Raw genomic sequence first — 24,473 nt, 5'->3', positions numbered from 1 at the left:
TTTCAGTCAAAGAGGTGACTTTCAGCTCCTTGCCTCACAGCTTCTCCCCCTTCACACGACTACCCTGCACCTCCAGAACAGGTAACTAACATCTGTTAACATGAGCAAGGTTAAGTTGATATGGAGGCCCTAAGGAACTGCTCAAATCAGTCCTGGCCAGTCTGAGAGGCTGTTCTTGACATGCAGGCTTTAATTTGAAATCCTTTTACCTGATACATGCCCTAAATCTCCACTTAAATGTGACTACGACAGTGTTATTTAAGTAGTGTCAGTGCCCTGAACCTTCTGGTAGTTATTTTGCAGAAAGTGCTCTCTTATACTTTCACAAATACGTATATGTGTGTATATATAAAATATGTCCACTTTGTCCCAGTGTTAAACAGAGAAACTTTTGAAAAGCAGCTCTAATGACATGGCTATGCGAGGCAGAAAAAAAACCAGACCGTGACTTCATACGCTAACATTTGTATCTGTAACTACAGCAATTTAGAAGTTACAACCCACCCATCCAGTACCATACTCTTTTTTCATGTCAGTAAAGACTCCCAGTAACCTCGTTTACCTCAACTTTTGTTTTACTACCTCTCTCAACCCTCCTATCTGCATGTGCCCTTGCATTATGCTATTCAGATACACCCATTTCACCTCGGTAAGCTGCAGTGTCTAGTGCAATCACTAGAAACCTTTAAGTTGTCACGCAAACAAAAAAAGTCCATTGCAAAAGTATTTCTTGTCCCTTTACTCTTCAGTGGGTTTCCCTTAGATCAAGGAGGTGAGTTTGCTTTCAGTAGTACATATATTCCTGGCAAAGCTCTGTTTTCTGTGCTTTGCTGAACTCCTGAACACAGATGTCCCATTTGTGTTTCATTAGTACATCAGCCTCTCTGAGGCTTTCGACCTCTGCACTAGGCAATAATTACCTGGCGCAGACCCATTCCCTCGCCAGCTGGCCTGGGAGCTGCTCTGCTCAGACCAGGGCTCTCTCTGCTGTCAGCCCTTTCCAGTCAACTGGACAGCTCAATCAGCAGAAAATATCAAATATGGTTGTTGTTTAGGCTCAGCCAGCATTATTTCTGCTTGATCTGACAACACCTCTCCAAAGAAAGATTATGCTTCCCAAGGTCTAGACATGAGACAGAAGAGTTAAGATGTCTGACAGGGTTTGTTGCATTTAGAAGCTCTTTTGCAAGCAGTTTGAGCTGACTATGTTCTTCCCTTATTGCAAGCCTCTCTCAGGCCTAATGACTATTTAGTTATTTATACAAAGTGGAACAGCTCAAAGCAGAGCGAGAGAGGGTGGACAGAACCGGCTATAGTCCTGGGCTGGGGACGCTTAGCTGGGTTGTAAATAAGCAGCTTGGCCCTGACAGTTCCAAATTTGTGTCCCCTCCCACAAGTGCATTCATAGGGTGGTGGGAATGATTTTTATTTTACACATTTCAAGGGAGATGCAGATTTGCCTTAATGCAGAAATTTAAATCTTGGAGTTGCTCCTGAGCAATCCTTGCCGGCTGCACCAGAAACCATGTACCACAGCAAAGGGAAACCCTGTGCCCAAACCAGGGCAGCTCTGGCCTCCCTGCTACGTTTAGAGCATGGCAGCCCTCACTTTAGGTGTTCTGCTATCTGTACCAAGGGAACTTGTAGAAGTTAAGGTTGAGGATAATTTTTTATGGAACAGTCATCACGTATCTCAAACAGGATGGTATAGATTAAATACAGACAGGAATAGATGAAAAGATGGTCTAGATGACACAGAGTCCCAGGCAAATCTACATTCACGAGATATAATTTCAGCACATTTTAGAGAATATGAGACTGAGCAGCATCCAAAGACAGAAATTGAACCGTGGGAGAAAGGGAAAAAGATAAACAGGAAAAAATGCAGTGGTGCTGACTGATGACTCGGCTGCAAACAGTACAGTCAGTCACAGCTCCAATTCAGTTAAAGGGAATAGATGAGGCATGGTACTTCCTAACTTCCGTGATAGCAGCACTGCAAGAGGAGTTTCTGGATGAGCTGAAGAGTTCTGGGGAATTCCTACTTCTTCTTTCACTCAGCAGATCCACTGCAATCTGTTGGAGCAAAGGAGCATTTTGTGGACTCAAAGATAATTCTGATAACTGCTGAAAGAAGGCAAAAACCAGCTCATGATGATCATAGAATCATAGAATAATTTAGGTTGGAAGGGACTTTTAAGATCAATGAGTCCAACCGCTAACCTAGCACTGCCAAGTCCACCACTAAACCATGTCCCTTAGCACCACATCTACACATCTTCTAAATACCTCCAGGGATGGTGACTCAGCCACTTCCCTGGGCAGCCTGTCCAGGGAACCAACCTTTCAGTTAAGAAATTTTTCCTAATATCTAATCTAAACCTCCCCTGGTGCAGGTCTAAACAACCCCAGTTCCCTCAGCCACTCCTCATCAGAGTTGTTCTCCAGACCCCTCACCAGCTTCCTTGCCCATCTCTGGACATGCTCCAGCACCTCAATGTCTGTCTTGTACTGAGGGGCCCAAAACTGAACACAGTATTTGGGGTACGGCCTCAACAGTGCCTAGCCATGCTGGCCACACTATTCATGACACAAGCCACGATGCCATTGGCCTTCTTGGCCACCTGGACACACTGCTGGCTCATGTTCAGCCAGCTGTAAACCAACACCCCCAGGGCTTTTCCCGCTGGGCACCTTTCCAGCCACTCCTCCCCAAGCCTGTAGCATTGCATGGGGCTGTTGTGAGCCAAGTGCAGGACCCAGCGCTTGGCCTTGTTGAACCCCTTATGGTTGGCCTCAGCCCATCGATCCAGCCTGTCCAGATCCCTCTGTGGAGCCTTCCTACCTTCAAGCGGAACAACACTCCAACACTCCCACCCACCTTGGTGTCATCTGCTAACTTACTGAGGGTGCACTCCATCCCCTCATCCAGATCGTTGATAAAGGTATTAAACAAGACTGGCCCCAATGCTGAGCCCTGGCACACACCGCTTGCGACCGGCTGCCAACTGGATTTAGCTCCATTCACCACAACTCTTTGGGCCTGGCCATCCAGCCAGTTTTTTCCCCCATGAGGAGTATACCTGTCTGAGCCATGAGCAGCCAGTTTCTCCAGAAGCTGAGAAGGCTTTACTAAACTCTAGGTAGGGAACATCACAGAATCACGTGTTGGAAGGGACCTCAGAGATCATCTAGTCCAACCTTTCTAGGAAGAGCACAGTCTAGACAAGATGGCCCAGCACCCTGTCCAGACGACTCTTAAAGGTGTCCAACGTGGCCGAGTCAACCACTTCCCTGGGGAGATTATTCCAATGGTTGACTGTCCTCAGTGTGAAAAATTTTCCTCTGGTGTCCAATCGGAATCTCTCCAAGAGCACCTTGTGTCCATTCCCCCTTGTCCTCTCCATGGGACTCCGTGTAAAAAGGGAGTCTCCATCTTCTTTGTAGCTGCCCCTTAAGTACTGGTACATGGTGATGAGATCCCCTCTGAGCCTCCTTTTCTCAAGGCTGAACAAACCCAGCTCTCCCAGCCTATCTTCATATGCCAGGCTTCCCACTCCTTGGATCATCTTGGTGGCCCTTCTCTGGACCCCGTCCAGCCTGTCCATGTCCTTTTTGTGTAGCGGGGACCACAACTGTACCCAGTACTCCAGGTGTGGCCTGACAAGCACTGAGTAGAGCGGGATGATGACTTCTTTCTCTCTGCTGGCGATGCCCTTTTTGATGCAACCCAGCACCGTGTTGGCTTTCTTGGCCGCAGCAGCACACTGTTCGCTCATGTTGAGCTTCCTGTCCACCAGCACCCCCAGGTCCCTTTCCACAGAGCTGCTCTCCAGCCAGGTGGATCCCAGTCTGTGCTGCAGTCCCTGATTATGCTTTCCCAGGTGCATGACCTTACACTTTTCCTTGTTGAACTTCATAAGGTTCTTGCTGGCCCACTCTTCCAGCCTATCCAGATCTCCCTGCAGACCAGCTCTCCCTTCTGGAGTGTCTACTTCCCCACTCAACTTGGTGTCATCAGCAAACTTCATCAGGCTACACTTGATGCCGTTGTCCAGATCACTTATAAAGATGTTGAATAACATTGGGCCCAATATCAATCCCTGGGGGACACCACTTATGACAGGTTGTCACTTGGAAGAGGAGCTATTTACCACCACCCTTTAGGTGTGGCCTGTCAGCCAGTTCCCCACCCACTGCACAGACCAATTGTCTAGGCCACAACACATTAATTTCTCCAGGAGGAGACTATGGGGGACCGTGTCATCCACAGCCTTTCCCTCATCTACCAAGCAGGTCAGTTTGTCATGACAATCCAACAGGAGAGAGGTATTGGAGACCAGTTGGTTATTTGAATTCCTACAGACTGTCAGCTGCAGATCCTGTTTTTAGTAGGCAACGCAACAGACTTTAAAGGAGGTTTTATTTCAGGTAAAGGACCAGAAGCCTTCACTTTGCTCAGAGTCTTCTGTGGACTCTGATTTTTAATAGTAAAAAAAGATGGGAATATTCTGAAACAAAAGGTGAATCATTTATTTACAGGAACATATGGTTGATAAGTGTTTATTCTCAAAAGCAGAAAGGTAGAATTAAGGCAGAGAAACCAGAAGGTACAGTGAGTGATGGATAACATGATCTAGGAGGCCTAATTGAAAAATGGTAGGGTGAGATTTATAATTGAAATACTGATATTGATGAGTTCAATCTATACAGGATAAGAACAACAATAATATTTAGTAATGATGCAGCACTTTTCATCTTTGGAGCTCATTAACTAATTAATCTTCACAACACCCCTGAGAGGCAGGTAAGTATTATTATTATTATTAGCCCATAAGAAAGATAAATCCAGGATAGAAGCAGAGGAAGGTGGAATTAAGAGCTAGAAGTGACTTTGTAATAGGGAGGAGGGCAGAAAATCACTCCCGTGTTCAGTCATAGCAAGGGGCAAGTCCATTACCAGAGGAAGATGGCCTGGCACAGGAAATATTCATATAGGAGACCCATCCTTTCTTTCATACCAGAGTAAAAGGCGCACAAGATGAGACAGGAACTCAATCAGTGGAGTAAAATTCATAAAAGGAAAATAAAGTGAGTCAGAAGGCAGTAAAATGTAAGCCAAGAATGGTAAAAGGCAACAAGATGCTGGAACTTTGAAACCCAATGCTAAAGCAGTACTTTTTCATACTAGTGAACTGAACTATTGGACTGGCTCTGAATAAGAAAAATAATAATAATGACTGTGTTTGTAAACAGTGAAGAATTAGCAAGAGCCTTGTTGATAAACCTAGAGATAAAACACAGGAACTTGGCTATGCTAGGCTGGCAGCAGGCTCAGATCACAGAAATCTCACATATTAAAATGAGATAATTCTTGACGTTTAATTCTCTTACTCTCTCCTCTTATGTGTGAGAGAAAACAGAAATATTGAAGGGAAAAATAGGAAGCAGGCATAACAGTAATCTTCTAAAGAAGGTACGAGCTCATGTGGGCAAGACTGGGAGGAAGAGCCATAGATCAAACTATTTGAGTTGTCCTGATTTTTGTGTCTTGCACTGAGATGTTCTGGGCCTTATATTTGAGAAGTGAGAGCATGGATTCAGCTGGAAATAACAAAACTGTGCAATGCACAGAAATATTGCCTGAGATGTCTCTAGTTTTAGCAGTTAGAAAAAAAATCACAAAATTGTTCAGTCTATTTGAAGAGGTTGCCCTTATTATTCTTTGCACTTCGCTGTCTGTAAACTGGAGATGGTTCCAGGTTTAACTTGAAATTTAACTTATGTGAAATACTTCATGTGTAATGACAATGTTACTGTATGCCTGCAAATTACCAGTAATATTTTTTTTAAAAAGCAGAGGTTCTCAAACCTACAAATAAGTATTTGCTTGGGCTAGGATCTCTATTAAAAATAATAAATGAGAGGGTTTAAAGACTGACAGCTGACTGTAAGGATAAGAGGAAATCTAAAGAGATAATAATTGCTTTCTACAAGGCTTAGCAGGGTTTAGTGTGTAAATCAAAAAAATCTATGTTATTCCTTAAGTTTTTCTACCAAAGCAGGAAACAAGGCTGGCCATGGTGAGGAAGGCCAGTGGCACAATTAACTATGGAGATAGTAGACCTGGGAGGCTGCAGGTTCTCCTTCATGTAGACATCAGGATCTTACTTTTCCACATCTTTTTGATACATTTCCCATTTTTAATCTAGCTAAAGCCTTATATTTGCTTTTTTTGAGAATGCAGTTTGAAAAAAAAGAAAAAAAAATATTTTTTTTCCCCTCAGAGAAAATCTTCTGCATATTTCACTGACATGCAAAAATTATTTCTTGCCACCCTTCTTCCTGCACACTTGGCTGGCGTAAAGAATTTGGGAGAAAGCAAACCTTTCCAAAACATCCCAAAGCAAAAGGTCTGTTTGGAAGCACAGGCACATGTGGCTTTCCAGCAGCTTGCTGGTAAAGGGAAGCTCAGTGACTTTTTGTTTAGACCTTAGAATTTAGCCCTTGCACTCCTTTAGCTTTTCCTGATTTTTGGCAGGAAACATTGAGAGGTACTGCTTGATTTTTAAATGGCAGGTGAGGTGCTTTCTTTCCTGCATCCCTGTACATGAAGAGAACCACAGCTAGGGCCTACAATTAGAGGCTTGCATGAAAGCTGGGGCTTTTTGCACCTTAGAGATGTGCCACCAAGATGCACACAGTGTTTTCTCCAGTCCATGTATTTTCATGGCTGTATCAGAGATGCTACAAACTTTGACACGTGCCTTATGTAGTGATACCACATCTTCACACTGAGTCTGGTCATTCAGGGTAAGAAGCAACACTCCTGCCCTAGAAACTGCACTGCTTTAAAGTTTCATGAAGCATTCACTGCTGGCTGCTTCCCCTGGGGTGGGTCATAGTTCTGCCCTTGTTTCTTTGAAAAAAGAAAAAAGCTTAAAAGAACTTTTGCATTGTTCCTTGTAAGAGCTGAATTCAGGAAATGAATCCGTCGCGAGGAGCACTTCAGCACCCTCACTACTGGGCCGATCCCAGGAGCGTGCACAGTTGCCTCTTCAGTTGCATGCTGTACCATGGCACCTGCATGGCATCTGGAATGGAATACTGAACTAGAAAGTAGCCATACAGTAGTAGCACATGCAGAATACGTAATTTCCACAAAGCACATTTTTAAAGGGTGAAAAAAAAGGCAAAATGCAATATACTATGTCCATTAGGTATGGCCTTCAGTGGGCCGTGGTTAGTTCATTCCTGCACCAAAGACAGGAAAGAAATCTTTCTGCTGTATTCTAGAATCTGTTTCATTATGAGAAAGACTTTTGATTTAATAAGCTGTTTCCCCTCTGCAAAAGAAATCACTCTTTCTCCTAAAGGAGGAGGAGTGGGGGAAAGCATTTTCTGTGCTTTTTATTGAGTGAGCCACATGTAGGGAGATCTGGATAATCTTGGGGAGGGGGGGGAACAGGACATGAATTTCAGAGCATGTACTTTTGTGTTATTCAATATGACTGATAGGGAAGGATAAGGTTGAAGTTCAAGGCAAGTATGGAAGTGTAATTTCTCTCTGCACAGTCACAAATAAAATGAGTCTCAGCTCTACAGGATTAAATTAATTAAAGATGGATCTTGTGCTTGATGCTAGTTTGATAGAACTAGAGTTTGTAGTGGTTGTATCATGAACATAAGTGGATATCTCTAGTGGCTAGCCAGTATTTTCTTTATACTCATGAGTGTTTACTATGGCACACAAATGCTAACCGGTTTTATCACACAGTCATTATCATATCTTCTTCCCTTTCTCTCTGCTATTCAGGTGTTGCTGCTACAAAATGATTTCATATCAATTAGGAATTCCATTTCCTTCAAGGGGCTACTGAAGGAACAGCCACCTGTAATGCATGCTGTTAGACTTTAGCAGCTCTGTATCTTCACAAGATCAGGTTTTTTAAACCCCATGTCCAAAATTGCAAGGATTACCTATGTGTTTTTTCCTATTAAAAAATAAAAGAAAAAAAGAAAAGAAAAAAAGAAATATACACTGTACCTGGTTATGTCTCTGGAAAACATAGTTCTTATGACACACAGTATATGTTGCAAGAAAAATCTTCTAAAGGTGACTTTAAAGATAAAAAGAAAAGTTGCAAATATATCAGATTTTTTAGCCAGCGTAAAAGTCAAACAATAGCAAACAAATACTACAAAGTTTCTGTGTTGCTGTTGAAAGCAAAGACATTTCATTAAGCACACTCTAAAGATGACAGTTTCTTATCGAAGGAACAGCAATAAGAAACTCAACCAAAACAAACGACTTTCAACCTTTTTTTAGGGAGGAAGCTCTAGTTTACGTGTAATTTTATGGAAGAAAAGATTTTTTTTCCCCTCATGTACATGAAGTAATCCATTTGAGAACAAACGAGTTCCAGCTGTACCTTCATACCAGTTCCTAAGTAACATTAAGGGAATCTGGCATTTGGAAGGTTAATTTTCTTATCAAAACTGTACCAAATCCTAATTTTGCAGAGTAGCAATTTGGAAAAAAAATCAGCAATGGGAAAATGTTGGTTATGCAGCACTAGACATTCAGTACTCAGGGGATCAATTATAAAAACACTCATTCAGCTATTTCTATTCAAATGAACACCTGAAGAGGAGGTCTCAATGGTTTTAAAAGTGTGTGGATATTACTGGATAAATGTTAGTCCAATAAAAGAGATCATCATCTGCTATTTGTGTGCATTTAAGTTGACACTAAAAAGATCTTTGTGGAATATTGCTGCTTCTTTTTCTTTTTGTGTGTGTGCATCTTTTATCTCATATTCCCTTAACACTTTGTGAACTGAAGAAAATAGACCAAATGAGCTGTTCTTTAAGATTAAAGGGGCAGCGTTTAGTTGAACACACCTGAATGTGGAAGAAGTCTATTTTCCTGACACTTATGAATATGTAATGATGTGCTTGGAGGCACAGTCACGAACCCCTAATAAGAATTCACGAGTCTGTGTTTGAAAACAGACATTTGCATTTGCCCTCCGGTCACAGTACATGGGTCATTCTTATTCAAAAATTTATTTGCTCTCTTTTTCTATTCCCCCTCCCTTTCCTTCCCACCTCAAAATATTTTCTCATTTCTAGGTTTTGTTTTGAGAAAAATTAAAAAGGGAGAGCTAAATCCCTCCAGAACATTCAGGATTCAATTAGAGTAAGCTTATTCAGGGATATATATATATATTTATTTGTGCAAATGAAAAACTCCGTTGTCTGATCTGAAGAAAGAGTATTTTTCAATCTCACAGACACATTTGCTTTACCTAAAGCGTTTTGCAGGATTTAAGAAGAAACAAAAAAATCCTACATAGGTGCATAACGCATTTTAAAAAGTGAAAATTGGGAATAAAGTAAGAGAAATAAAGTGATCTGGATTAGGGGTATACTTCATAAAATTGCATAAATACTTAGGAAAAACTACTGCTAAGGAGAAAACAACAAAGCATCATAAACATTAATATAGTGAGCTGATCAGTGTCATACACCAGACTGAGCTTTGAAGGCATGGTATCCAGGTGGGGAAGAACAGGCTGTGGAGATTGGTACTTAATGAGAATATTGCATTTCTCTTGAAATTTCTGGTATAAAAAGCTGTTGGGGAGCTACTCCAAAATACACTCACAGTCATATTGTGTTGTTCACTTTCTAAACAGTATGCTGTAGTTTCACGTTAGGCACAGGGGAAGATCTTGCTAAGATTTTTTAAATCCCCCTTTTTCAGTTCTTCTTCATTCCCCCTTTTTAATTCAAAAAAGCAAAAAGAAAAAAAAGAGAAAAGAAAAAAGTGAAAGTGAGAGGAAAAAAAACTTGCAGCACATTACTCATTATCTGAATAACAATCACAGAAGAATCAGACCTGTTTGCCTGAAAAAAAGCCAGAGACTAAAACAATCAAACAAAAAAACCACAAACAAACCCAACAAAATTCATTTCCAGAGAATGGAATTACTGGGCTATTGCAAATCACCGTAAACAATTTCAGATGCTCACTATCAAATCCCCATGTTAACACTTACACATTCTACAGCTGTATTAAAGATTTCATCATTACTTTACTAAGGGTCAGCAGAAGTTAAATAACCATCCCAGAGCATGTGAGGATTTCAAAACGTTCAGACTAAAAGTTGTAAGCCTAATTTGTAGAGATGTTTGAGATTATTGTAAAGATGCTGAGATAGTTCCTGGTGGGTTATATACGTGCACAGGTATACACCTAAGGTATAGGAACACCCTCAGTACATACACAAGCACACACGCGCACACAGACACGCTCACACAGAGCTTGAACTGATTACAGTTTACTATACATTTTCTAGATTTTACATTACTATCGTAAGTGTGACTTTGGTAGGAAAAAATGTCTGTTGTGACAGCAGTAGTCAAAGAGCAAACGATTATTTTAGATCTAACAGTGACACCTGCAGTTGAGCCCCACACACTAACATGCAAACATCTCGTTTAGAAAAATACACCCATATTTTTGACTCGTACATATCTCCTGCTTAATTATCCTCTTGTACCTCAATTTTGCCTCTCCCATTGGCAGCACAATCAGCTTCCACACCAGCATGAATCAGCTTTTCCTCTTATAAAGCAAACAGCCTGCCATAAAGTATATAAATAGCCCAGAAAAGCTTTCTTGAGCTGCTTGGTGGGAGTAGAGCTGCCCATGCATATACATACACACAGATCTCTTCTCCACAAGCAGGCATTTCAGAAGAACCACCTGCATGTCTGAAAGGCTCATCTCCATGTTTCAAAGATTTGATCACTTTTCTGTTAATTGCAATATAAAGTGTTGCATTCTGTATGAATAAGGACTAGATAACCCGATGATTTTGATGAATCTCCTTTGTTTTCACTGCTCCCTCCGTGTTTTTGGTTACCAGCTGGTGAGTGTCAGTAATGTGGTCACTCTGCTCCCCTTCTCTCCCAGGCAGTCCGGGAGTTTTCACTGTTTCCCCAATATTTAAAGCACTTAGGTTTTTGGTTTTGGGTTGCTTTGTTGGTTTATGTTTTAAAGAGAGAGTGTTGTGTTTTGATTACTGCTCTGAATGCTAGTTTTAGAGGCCTGGCTCTCCAGTTAAAGCAAATAATGTATGAAAGTCTAGATATAATTTTTCCCTTCTACTATTCTCACAACTTTGTGTTTATTCAGCTTCTTCCCATATACTAGAAAACAAGCTCCTCTTTCTCTCTTAATAAAAGCTAAATCTTAATTTGCTGTAGGGTGATTTTTTTAATCACAAATTCTTTTGACCCACTTCCACTACAACAGTTTCCAACCAACTTGTATTTCACCCAAGCACAGTATGAATTTGGATTTAATTTACAGCTCTCAGAGCTACTTCCTTTGTCATGTAAGCATCTAGAACCTTGCGTATAAACGTGCGTTCACATGAACAAAAAGATTTCTTTATAACTTTTGTCAATATTCTGCTGATTGCTAGCTCAGTAGCAGATGTGCTATGCTTAATGGTGCATATACAAGAAGCATTTCCTAATCCCTAAATGAACTTCTTATCTCTAAATATATAAATATATACAGGATAAGCTATCTAAACTCAATTTAGCAACTATGCTATTAAATCTACCAGAACCAAACAGCGAAAGAGTATTGTTAAAGCCAAGCACCTGTTAGCAAATCACCCAAAGAATTGTAGTAAAACAAAACACTGCTAAGCATAGACCAAAATAAATCAGATATAGTTCTACATAGATTAATTTCTATTACCAGTACATCTTGAACCCCCACATATTCATTTCACAAGTGCATACGCAGAGTTTTAAACTCCTCTGGTTTTGTTAGCGCCACACACTGTCAGTCACAATTTGCTGCAGAGAAATGAGTTGTCATCAGATCAGACTTTTTAACTGCATATAAATGCAGATGGATCCACTATGGGATTTAAAAGAAGTGCACAAAAAAAAGAAGGTAGTGTCATCTGCTGGTTGGATTACAGAACCTGGAAGCATAGCTTGTGGTGCAAAGGCTTCTGCTGCACCACTAGTTCCCTTTGTGGGCCCCAAACAAAGCTTAATACAGCACTTGAGTATCTTCATTTATGAAATAAGAACATTTTCACCTTCATTCACAGCCAGACTCTCCAAACTGGCCCATCAGCTGCGCACCAACAACTCTTCCTGTCCCGGAACTGCACAAAGAAGGCAGGGGATGCTCAGGGACAAATAAGTGACAAGGTGACACACTTAGTGGATGAGGGAAAGGCTGTTGATGATGGCATCCCCAGCAGAGATAAAGCAGTCATCATCCTGCTTTACTCAGTGCTTGTCAGGCCACACCTGGAGGACTGTGTACGGTTGTGGTCCCCGCTATACAAAAAGGACATGGACAGGCTGGACGGGGTCCAGAGAAGGGCCACCAAGATGATCCAAGGAGTGGGAAGCCTGGCATATGAAGATAGGCTGGGAGAGCTGGGTTTGTTCAGCCTTGAGAAAAGGAGGCTCAGAGGGGATCTCATCACCATGTACCAGTACTTAAGGGGCAGCTACAAAGAAGACGGAGACTCCCTTTTTACACGGAGTCCCATGGAGAGGACAAGGGGGAATGGACACAAGGTGCTCTTGGAGAGATTCCGATTGGACACCAGAGGAAAATTTTTCACACTGAGGACAGTCAACCATTGGAATAATCTCCCCAGGGAAGTGGTTGACTCGGCCACGTTGGACACCTTTAAGAGTCGTCTGGACAGGGTGCTGGGCCATCTTGTCTAGACTGTGCTCTTCCTAGAAAGGTTGGACTAGATGATCTCTGAGGTCCCTTCCAACACGTGATTCTGAGATGTTCCCTACCTAGAGTTTAGTAAAGCCTTCTCAGCTTCTGGAGAAACTGGCTGCTCATGGCTCAGACAGGTATACTCCTCATGGGGGAAAAAACTGGCTGGATGGCCAGGCCCAAAGAGTTGTGGTGAATGGAGCTAAATCCAGTTGGCAGCCGGTCGCAAGCGGTGTGTGCCAGGGCTCAGCATTGGGGCCAGTCTTGTTTAATACCTTTATCAACGATCTGGATGAGGGGATGGAGTGCACCCTCAGTAAGTTAGCAGATGACACCAAGGTGGGTGGGAGTGTTGGAGTGTTGTTCCGCTTGAAGGTAGGAAGGCTCCACAGAGGGATCTGGACAGGCTGGATCGATGGGCTGAGGCCAACCATAAGGGGTTCAACAAGGCCAAGCGCTGGGTCCTGCACTTGGCTCACAACAGCCCCATGCAATGCTACAGGCTTGGGGAGGAGTGGCTGGAAAGGTGCCCAGCGGGAAAAGCCCTGGGGGTGTTGGTTTACAGCTGGCTGAACATGAGCCAGCAGTGTGTCCAGGTGGCCAAGAAGGCCAATGGCATCGTGGCTTGTGTCATGAATAGTGTGGCCAGCATGGCTAGGCACTGTTGAGGCCGTACCCCAAATACTGTGTTCAGTTTTGGGCCCCTCAGTACAAGACAGACATTGAGGTGCTGGAGCGTGTCCAGAGAAGGGCAAGGAAGCTGGTGAGGGGTCTGGAGAACAACTCTGATGAGGAGTGGCTGAGGGAACTGGGGTTGTTCAGCCTGCAGAAAAGGAGGCTGAGGGGAGACCTTATCGCTCTCTACAACTACCTGAAAGGAGGTTGTAATGAGGTGGGTGTTGGTCTCCCAAGTAACAAGCGATAGGACAAGAGGAAATGGCCTCAAGTTGCACCAGAGAAGGTTTAGATTGGATAGCATGACAAGTTTCTTAACTGAAAGTGGTGTCAAGCAATAGAGCAGGCTGCCCAGGGAAGTGGTTGAGTCTCCATCTCTGGAGGTATTTAGAAGATATGTAGATGTCGTGCTTAGGGACATGGTTTAGTGGTTGTCTTGACAGTACTAGGTTAATGGTTGGATTTGGTGATCTTATAGGTCTTTTCCAACCTAAATAATTCTATGATTCTATACTGGAAGAATGCCTGTTTATCCCTCAGCTGTCTCTCACGCAGGTCCCTGCAAGAGGCTCAGTGGCAGTCCACTGCCTTCCCATTCACCCCTTGGGACTGGGACAGCCCTTCAGATGTATCCTTAGAGCCATGTGAAAGGTCACAGAATCATAAAATCATTAAGGTTGGTAAAGACCTCTAAGATCATCTAGTTCAACCATCAGCCCAACACCACCATGCCTCCTAAACCATGTCCCAAAGGTATTACAGTCCTGAAGCTGTGGCTCCCACAGCAGGGGCTAGGCAATGGAGACTGAAATTGGCCATACAAATGACCTCTTCCAGCTTAATCTATGGGTTTATCTATGGGCAAACTCCCCCAGCCTAACAGGCCAAGGGGGAAAATTTCCTTCCCTATATTCCTCCTTTCACCTCTTTTTATTTGCATTGGAGCAAGGTAGCACAGGATCAGAGCAATGAGAAGACAGTTTCTTTTTTCTTTGGAAAAGGTGCTGAAACTCGGTGCAAGGAAAAGCTTGTGACATCTCACAAACAGAAATCACCTATAACTACCAGAAAATAAGCATTGCCTTCACTGCAGCCACCAAATGCATCTTGCATTTAATCATTAACTGACAAAAAAAAAAAAATTGACATCCCTTTATATCCACACAAGTATTTGTTTTTAAATAGATTACTATCTACAGAGAAGATAAAAGCAAGTAAGCATTTAATTGCAGGGTATCAAGAAGGGGCAAGTAACACCCAGGCCCACATATCAGATGACCCCTGATGTTATCTGCCTGGTAGATGTTATCTGCTCTAGTGGATAACTCCATCATAGTCCAGAGGGTTCTCTTCCACTTTCCCTGTTCTACCTTGCCCTCTCTTATTTCTCCTGCTCTCCATGTTAAGACCACCACTCCGTACCAGTTGTATACCATGGACCCTCAAATACACTCTTTCCAACCTTTAGGATTGAAAAATAGCATTAAAGAACATTTAGCTTTGCAGAGTTTGGTCTAAATTATAATGAAATCCCAAGAAAACTGTTGATGGCCTTCTCAGAAACAGTTGCATGTGGAAGAAGAGAATTACAGCTCAACTCAAGAGAAGGGCTCCAGTGTGGGGCCAAAGAAGATGGTGGAAAGTTGCTGCAGAGGTGCATTTTCAAGATGCATTTTGTGGCATTTGCCTATGTTTTCCTCAGCTTGTGCTCATGTTATTGTCTTACTACCTTGGGAGAAGTGTTACAAAATCACCACATTAAAAAAAAGAAAAAAAAAGGCAAGGAAAAAAAAATTTTTAAAAGAAAAGGCTATGCATATGCAAAGTTGATTCAAATGCTTTCAGATTGCACCATAGAAAAGCTGTGGCCTAGTTTTTGAAATACATATTTCACTTTATTTTGCACACAGCTGGGTTTATATTGGCACTCACACTAATATGCAAAATGCAGTATCTTGTATTCATGAATGACTCTTTATAAAATGCCAGGAGGGCACCTGCTTTCTTTTCTTTAAGTCTATATCATGACAAAGAAGAAGCCTGTGTAAATGGCCAACTTCCAGCTCTGACCACAGCCTGGAGGGATTTATGCCAGCTGTACACAGGTTTGGAAGTAAACAACATGCCCCGGTCAAAAGGAGTTTCTTACACTCCACAGAAAAAGACTGCCGATGAGGTGCAGCGTACTGACGGAGGGAGTGCATGTCAACGCTGGGTACGGAGCTGCTGCAGCAAAGTATATGTGTGCTCACATATACTGGTCCTATCCAGTACATAAGTCCAGCACACTACATACGTCATCCAGTCCTCACAGCGTTACTGTAGACACACTAGCCAAGCTTCTTCCCATTCCTGGTGGTTCTCAGGGCTCAGGCTCAGTGGCTGCCAGGGCACTAGACAAACTAATTAAAGGTACCCTGCCCAGCTGTAGGTAGTGGGCTTTATTGAAAAAAAAAAATATGATGCATCATACCTCAGTGGTTTAGAAGGCTGGCTATTGAAGTGACTCTTCATCTTAAGAAGTTGCTTTGTCTACCATCCAAATCTGACAGGATCTGTGTGCATTGAACTTCAGATCATGATGCAGAACTCATCTTTCACAGTTTTCCCCAATTAATCAGAATAACATACATGAGACAGCTTGATAGAGAAAGATTTTTCTTTAATGTAGAGTTGATTAAACATGTACTTCAGAAAAAAAACTGTTTTAAATGAGATATGGACAACATTAGATTAATTTCATAGATATTTGTGCAGGTACTTAGAGCTTCAAATAGGAATTTTTAAAATTAGACTGATGTATACTCATTATGTGGTCATGTTAAAAAAGAATTAGAAATTCAGCTCTAGCCTATGAACTGGAGTTGATAAAAAATGTATTACAATCTTCCTATGTTAAATTTATTCAACTTTTCTACACACTGCAAGATTGTTCCTGCAATGTGCTTTCTGTTTCTGATTTGGATTAATTCTTTTTCTTGACTAAACAAGGGCACCACAATCATCTCAGTGTGCACTTCTGAAGTAAGCAAGGTACTTAAGGTCAAATCAGCCCGAGTTTGATCAGGATGTTACTGAGCTGATAGCTTTCCATCATTACTGCGCTGCATTTAATGTACTATTTGATTGCCAGACTAGAAAGGCCTGTATTTCACTGGGTATCAACCTACATGTTTTGCCAAATGTAAAAATAAACTGAAAAGTAATGGATGTGATATAGATATAATAGAACAAGCACGTGTACAATATTACATCAAATCCCCTAACCAAACCTTCAAGAAAATTAAAATATATGAAGATAGAACTGTATTTGTGATCAGTTCTTAAAAAAAGTAGTAATCTTTTTTCCATTTCCCAACTCCAGACTTAAGCGTCAGGAATAGGCAGAACCACAAAGCAGGAGAAGCATCAACTGTGAAACAAACAGTTGTTAAAGTGAGCTGTGTTCACGTTTACCCTTGTCTCCCAACTCCCTGCAGCAGCCTACAAAATGCTTGCCACAAAATCCTTTGCCACTTCCATCAAGTATCAGAACAATTAGAGGTGCTTTTTCCCAGACCAGTATATCGCATATAAAGTATAAGCTTCCCTACTGAAGTTAGTTTATAACTTTTTGGAGATCTCCCTCTGAAAGATGCAGTTTGCACTGCAAGATGTGAGTTCAGTGACAGAGCATCTGCAGCATTCTGCTCAGAAACAGCACGATAGAAGGAAATTGTTAACTAGTTCTTAGTCTAATAAAGATTTGATGCAGAATGCAAAAATTTATTCATCCATTAAGTTAGCATTGAACTCACTAGCAGCATTAACTATTTTACTATTAGCAAGAAGAATCAACACCAGAGGCAAGGAGTTTGACGCCGTCACATCCTAAAAGGACTCCAAAACATTTTATGCACTAAAAAAACTATAAGAAGTAAAGTCATCCTCCTTTTCTTAAGGCAAGACCAATGTCCTCTGTGAAGGTAATGCTCTTAAATGATGTACCATTTTACACATACACACTCTTCACATACCGTAAACAGCAAGACATATTTCTCCATTTTTCAACCTAACACCAAAAGTAGGTACGTGCCTTCTTTATTCACGTGACAAGGCAGATCCAATAAAGTTCTGATGAGACACAAATTCTTATCAGAAATACTAAGCTTAAGGTCCTCTGAGATCTATCTCCATTTTTCTTTATTTCCTCATCCCTACTCCATATTCCTGCTTATCCTATTCCTGATATAGAGTATTTTTAAAGTATTGCATAGCCTCTTCTTGGATGCAGAAAAGCAAACCATGATGAGACATGATTTACAGGGCTTAGGAGACATTAGGTAAAACCAGGAAATATTAAACAAACAGAACTACAGTTTTGAGTCATGACTTTTTAAAATTATTTCTTTCACTGGGCTAGTTGCATGAAGCAGGTAATTATTTTTGCAAGGACTAGTAACAATTCAGAATTGTAGAATAGCTCTGGCCATTGTCAGAATATGAACTACAATTATTTGCTGTATCCATCTTCCCCAACGTGAAAGACTGTTGTCATTTGCAGTTACCTGGGAGAATCTGATTTGCACCTAGCAATTAGAACGGGGAGTCAGACAACTTGTTTTCTACCTCTTTGCTCCACTTCTAAATTACTAGGTGACCTTGGGTGAGACAACTACTCTGTATCTTCACTTACCCATCTAAACCACACCTGTTGTATTTATTTAGCTCACAGGGGCATCAAGAGGCTTAATTAATGTTTGCAAAGAGCTTCGAGATCATCAGATGAAAGGTGCTTATGTAAGTCCGAAATATTATAAAGTCAATGAGAAAAAAATGGATAGGTGCCAAGAGATCCAATTGGACAAACGGCTTCTCCTATCAGTATTGTCCATATTTCAGTCTCTAGTTTATCAGTGGAAATATACACGGCTGTTTAAATAAAGTCTCATGCATGTTCCACTGTGTACAGAACCAGCCGCCACAGCCTGTAGATCTGAAAACAGTTAGAAGGCTGTAACAGAACTCTTGGGAAGATATACAGTATATTTTGACTCCAACACAAAAGCAGCCCTTCCTTCAGAGCAGCTCTATACTCTACAGAAATGTTCCCACTGACAGTCAGCAGCATGTACATACAGTTCAACATTCTTATATACTGTAATTTTTTGAGCAACGGACACTAGGAAGCACCTTCCCTTGACTTTTTTATGAGGAAGAGCTTGAATTTAATATCTGCAAGCACATAACCAGTGCCTAAATAAGATACTTTCCTCTCCTTGAAGATCCTAATGCTATAGCATCTAGGTCACTGCTATTAACCTCTTCCCTAAGGAATGAGAAATAACTTCAAGATCCCAAGTAAATGCTATTCCTTGGCTGACTGGATCCCCGTCAGACGACACTGTTCATGTTGTTTTCCTCCCAACCTGATGAGTAGTCTTTGCCTGACAATTGCTCACAGAAGCAACCCAAGATACTGCAACACAGCTTCACTTTTCAGGTCCTGTTGTATTTCAGACAGGACCAGGCCAGCTGAAGATGGATTTGCTTGATTCCATGGCATGTCACCCCACCCACCCCAAAGCCTAGCATACCTTTCATAGTCATGGTTTTGAATAGCAACCTGTCTCCCAGAAGCAAGTTTTAAGAGTGCTTCTGTGGGAAGGTAAAGCACTGAACATGTTTGTCCTGTCCAAGAAAAATACAGCTAAAGCAGAAGATAGGAGGACCTTTGGCAGAGCCAGACTTGGGTAACAAGAGATTAAAGATGTGGGTAACAATCAAAGCATTATTGGCAAGTGTTCAGTGTAGCAGACGCTAATGCAACTCCCCATTAGGATTAGGTTTAGCTTTTGCTGCCTCAGTTCAGTCCTCCAGGTAGAAGAAAGTAGGAGGAGTTTTAAAACACCAGGACTACTTAGAAGAGTGGTAACTAGAAAAAAATGGGAAGGTGTTGAGAAGATCTGAGGGAAAACAGGATCACCATAGGGCACATCCTATTCACCAGTATAGGAGTACAGACGCTTGTTTTCAGATGAATCCAGCCAGCCTAAATGTAGCTGTCAAAATGACAGTTACAGGGGTCCACGGTACTTCCAGTTGTTATTCCACAGTGTTGCGCAGGATGACCCTCAAAAGGCGGTAAGCTTGAACTTCCACTGTTTGCTTAGACTAACTTCCACAAACCACAGTAGTGCTTCTGTGCAATGCCACGCACACTGGCGCAGCAAGGCACCGCCTTCTGCTGCTTTGTAAAACTAACATCTAGAGCTGTCTGACACACTACATTAAAAAGACCTCTTTTTAAATTAAAATCAATAGAAAAATATAAGTGGTAGGTTATGTCTGCATTTACTATGCAAATTGCCCTTCAAAATTAAGTTTTCCTTAAAGAAATTAAAACCCTTTACACTTACCATCCTGACGAACCTAAATGCACATAATGAACAGACTCATACAATAATTTCTTCCCTAATTTTCAGACAAGCTTCCACATGAAAGCAACTGAGCTTGGACAACTAGAAAAATTCCTAAGTTGTAAAGAAAAGAGAAGCCAGGCTTCCGACGACGTCCTCACCGCCTTCACTGTCTTTGTTCAGAGGGTGAGATACACCACAGGTCTGCATCATTACTTTGTGCCATCAGAAGCTGAAAAGTGGGGTAGCCAGAGTTTATTTTCAGATATGCTATACTTAATACGCGTTGTCCCAATGGATCAGTGAGCTACAAAGCCTGCAGACCGTACATAAGCAAATGGAAAGAGGAAGAGAGGATTAAATAGCTGATAATTAGAATAGCAAACAGGTATACCGTTTTTGGGACTTCAATCTCTCTATTTTTCCTCAGGAAAAAACACCACATGCCAGACTGTGTGTTTATATAAAAATACTTTTTTGAAAAAGGCAGAATAGGACACGCTATGTCTCCAAATAAAAACAGCATCAAGTTGCCCAATTTTGTTGTTTTTCTTGCCTGCAAGACAGGTCTAATAGCACGTACAGGAACCTTTCCTCTTTCGTACGATGCCCTTAGAACTAATTTACAGCAGGATATAAAGATGATATATCTGATACAAAACAGAGATTGGAAAAATAGCGTATGAGTTTCAAGTGGTATGTGATTCATGCTTACAGTTAAATCCCGTGGAATAATTTTAAAGCATTCCCATATGAAAATTCCAAGACATTCTCAAACGTTAACAGCCAGTATTTGTGAAATGTCTGATAATCACTAATCTCATTTCATATACACGAAGGTTGAAGCAAAGAGTCAATAGCCCTGTCAAGGTCATGTATACACAAGTCAGGGTTAGCATCCGGGTTTGGCTTTGCTGTGAGCCAGTCTTTCTTACAAACTGTTTCATGCTGTAGTGACGAGTTATAGTTGGGGTTTGTTGTTGCTTACACGTTCTATATTATTTCTCCTCATACAGCCACATTAAAGCATGTTTGAAATAATATGACTATGACCCCTTCCATTTTGAAGAAACTAAACCCCTAGGACTATTTTATAACAGGAAACATCTTATAGCACCAACGTGAGCTGTTACAGCTGAAGGCGGCACTGATGGTGTGCGACGTTGGTGGAATACACAGGAAAGGACAATCCATTCCCACAATTCTTTGAAAATTTTTGTGTGCTGTCAGGTAAGGCAGGCTGGTTCAGTCTGACACGTAACAGTGGGTGCTGAAAGTAAAAATGAGTAATTTGATGTAATCTAAAAATTTAACATACTAGAACATTAAGTAGTAATAAAAATGGTAAAAACAATTATTTTAAACAAAACTAGAAGCCTACTTTCATAGCAAATGTTCAGGTTACCTTTGAAAAACTGAAAGGCTAGAAACGAAAATCAGCTCTTTGAAGTAACTGCAACAACTCAAAGTGTGACATCCACGCATGTTTAAAAATACAGCCTATAATAAACCAAACATAAAAGTATTCTTTAAGCTAAAGGGAAAAGCCCTAATGATACTAGATCAAACTTCCCATTTTGACTTTATCTGGGAAGACAGAACAGCTGGTGTGCTTCTGGCTAGGCAGGTCCTATTCAGAGCAACGCTACTGAGACTATGAACCCATTCCTACAGTTTCAAAACAAACATAACCGCAAGAGTGAGCTTATATGCCTACATGAGAAAAAAAAAATCTTAGGTTACTATAATCACGGTCAGTTAATTGACAGACTTGAGATTCTCCAGAATCAAACCTACAGTTTCATAAACAAACTCTGAATTTTTTTTTTTTTTTAGTAGCCTCAGTCAAGATGCAAAATTTAAAAATTGACAAGAAATTCCTTGTGCCTGTATCAACTACTGGAAAAATGTTACTACATCAGTTCAACTTTTTTTTTTTAAATTCACAGCAACTACTACAAAACAAGATTTCATCCCTATCTAGGTCAAAGGCTCACAGAACAGAAGCCCTTTACTTAGTCTTTTGTTGGGGTTAAGAATTAATTCAATCATTCATTGGTAAACTACGTATTTCAGTCCGGTTAAAAAAAAAGAAGGAAACAATGTCCTGTGGGAAATAAACCTGGGAAAAGTCTATACTAGTATTTTTAAAATTTGTCCACAGGAAATGATCTACCACCACTTAAAATGTGATCAGACCAAAAGGATTGATCTTCCTCATGTAAATACATTCAGAGCAAAACACTGAAGTGGCTATTGGAACTCCTTTTTAAGTCACTGCTCTTGATTAGGGTTGCAAGGATCTTTTTATCTCACTACCTACAAGGACCAGATGCCACAAGAAAAAAAAAAGTACTCCTGAATGAGATATTGTGCTTAGTGGTCAGAGTGATCATTAGAGTACAGAAAATCCACACACTGTTCTGGATGAAGATAAGAACCAGTAGGAATAATCACTAGTAATTCTAATATACTGTCTGAGCAGATGGTCTAAACTATCAAATGTTTTATCAGTCCTACTGTTTCTTACATTGTGATGGATAAAAATTATACATGACAAACTGTGGCTGAGACAATGAATGTTTCCATCCATCATTCTGGGCTTCTCTTATTCTAACCACGTGACCGAGTTGAATCAAGTTTATGACATCTTGGCAGGAAGATTCCTACAGAAGCTAATATCTAGATCGAGTACAGGAATAATGCATTTATTCCCCACAAAAGCAAAAAAAAATGTTAATTTTAAGAACACGGGTTCTCTTTTAAAATATTTCATTGTGGTCTGGCTCAATGAAGTGAAAAAGTCCTAGCAGATCATTCACAAAAAATTCAGAACTTCCCTACACTAGCCTTCACATCGCCGCTGAAACTGCACTTGTTCTCAAGAGGCCATAAAGTTTCTAAAAAATTGTGTGACAATCCTAAATAAAGGAAAACTCTCTTTAAGAACACAGGCTAAAAATCTAATAGAAATCCTTCATGTAAGCTGCAGACTCCTCTCCCCACGCACTGAACAGGCTTGGCACAGCGTCCAGGCATGGCCAGCTCTCTGCTGGGGGCAACGTTCTTGGCTGTGAAGGCAGAGCATGCCCTCTGTCACTCATGGCGAGCAGTCCTGTCCAACTGTCTCTTTTCGACAACTTTATCATCAATCTCTTTATTAACAGCTCCACTGCAGACTGAGAACGCAACAAGGACAATGCGCATGCCAGATTTCTGGAAGGCACACAGCATCAGACACCATGCAGGGCAAGGTTTCAGTAAAGCTGGAGCAGAAGCTGTAGCGCAAAACTCTTACATGCTGTTTTAAGAAGTATCGTGTGTTATAGTTACTTGGAATCAAACTTGTAGTTGGGGAGAGCCGGAAGTTATTCCTCAAATTACAAGGATTTCTCCCCGTTCCCCTCCAGTTTTATTTTAATGCCATTTGAAACCCCCGATCAATGAAGGGTACGTAAGCTAACATTCCATTCGGCTTCAGTAATTCTATCTGCACTAGGTCAGCACATTATTCTCACTGAAGCAAACATCATAGAAATAATCTTAGGCAAACTGAAAAGTTTGGATTGATGTATAGATTTTAAGTATGTAAAACATTTACTTAAGTAGCCTTACTAAGGAAATTTACTTTCCTAGATGTGCTAGCTCGCAAGTAGAAAAAAAAGACCCAAAAAGTCCCTTGTAAGCTGTCCGGTATCTGGGTGGGCCACAGTTATTATGGGGCAGTTTAAATGCATTAGCTATTTTCTTAAGTAAATAAATGCAGCTTTCCTTATCCACCAAGTCAGAGTTTTCATCACCTTACATCAAGAGTAATTTTCCTCTTTGTCCTTTCCTATTACTTGCCTGGATTCTGGCTCTTATTTAAAGACAGTGATTTACTTCAAAAACCAAGCTCAGTAATATCTGCATATACCATTAAACAGGTTTTTCCCAAACATTAATATGCTGTTAAATTATATCATCTCCAAATTCAGTATGTTTACAGAGTTTATAAAGTAAAAATTTAATGAACTGTGTAAAACATTGTCATTCTTAGTTTATTTTAAACATTCCACTAGAATACAGAGGTCAAAAATACTGAGGTAGTTAAAAAACAATGGAGATGCTGAATAGGAACTGTTATCTGGTTAATTCATTAAGTGTGGGAGGAAGAAAAAAGTTACCTAAAGATAGCATTCCAGAGTTTTGGTCAGAATACAAATATACCTAAACTTTATTTAAAAACCATTAGTTTAAACATCCAGAAAGCAGATGGGACATCCAGCAGTGGTTCATCATACTATCTTTTCCATAATAAAACATGCCTTCTGAACTTTGATATCAAAGTTTGCATCCTTTCGGTGATGCTAGCAGCAGATGTCTGATGTTTGTAGATATTTCAAATTATTAGTTTGAACTTTAGATGTATCAAACTGCATCTGCCTCTATCAACAAATCCAAGACGCTTTGTTTCCACTGAAGAGGTCCTTAATTCTACTAAGATTATTAAAGTAAACTAGAAATGGTTTATTACTGATGTTTTTCCAGTACGAACACTGGATCTTTAAAGAAAGTGAACCTACCAAGTACTCAGCTATTATATGTGTGTACAGGCATTTGTACGTGTGCTTATC

Source organism: Phalacrocorax carbo, chromosome 9 (genome assembly GCF_963921805.1).
Source record: "Phalacrocorax carbo chromosome 9, bPhaCar2.1, whole genome shotgun sequence".
NCBI classification, from domain to species: Eukaryota; Metazoa; Chordata; class Aves; order Suliformes; family Phalacrocoracidae; genus Phalacrocorax; species Phalacrocorax carbo.
This window is presented reverse-complemented; position numbering follows the sequence as displayed.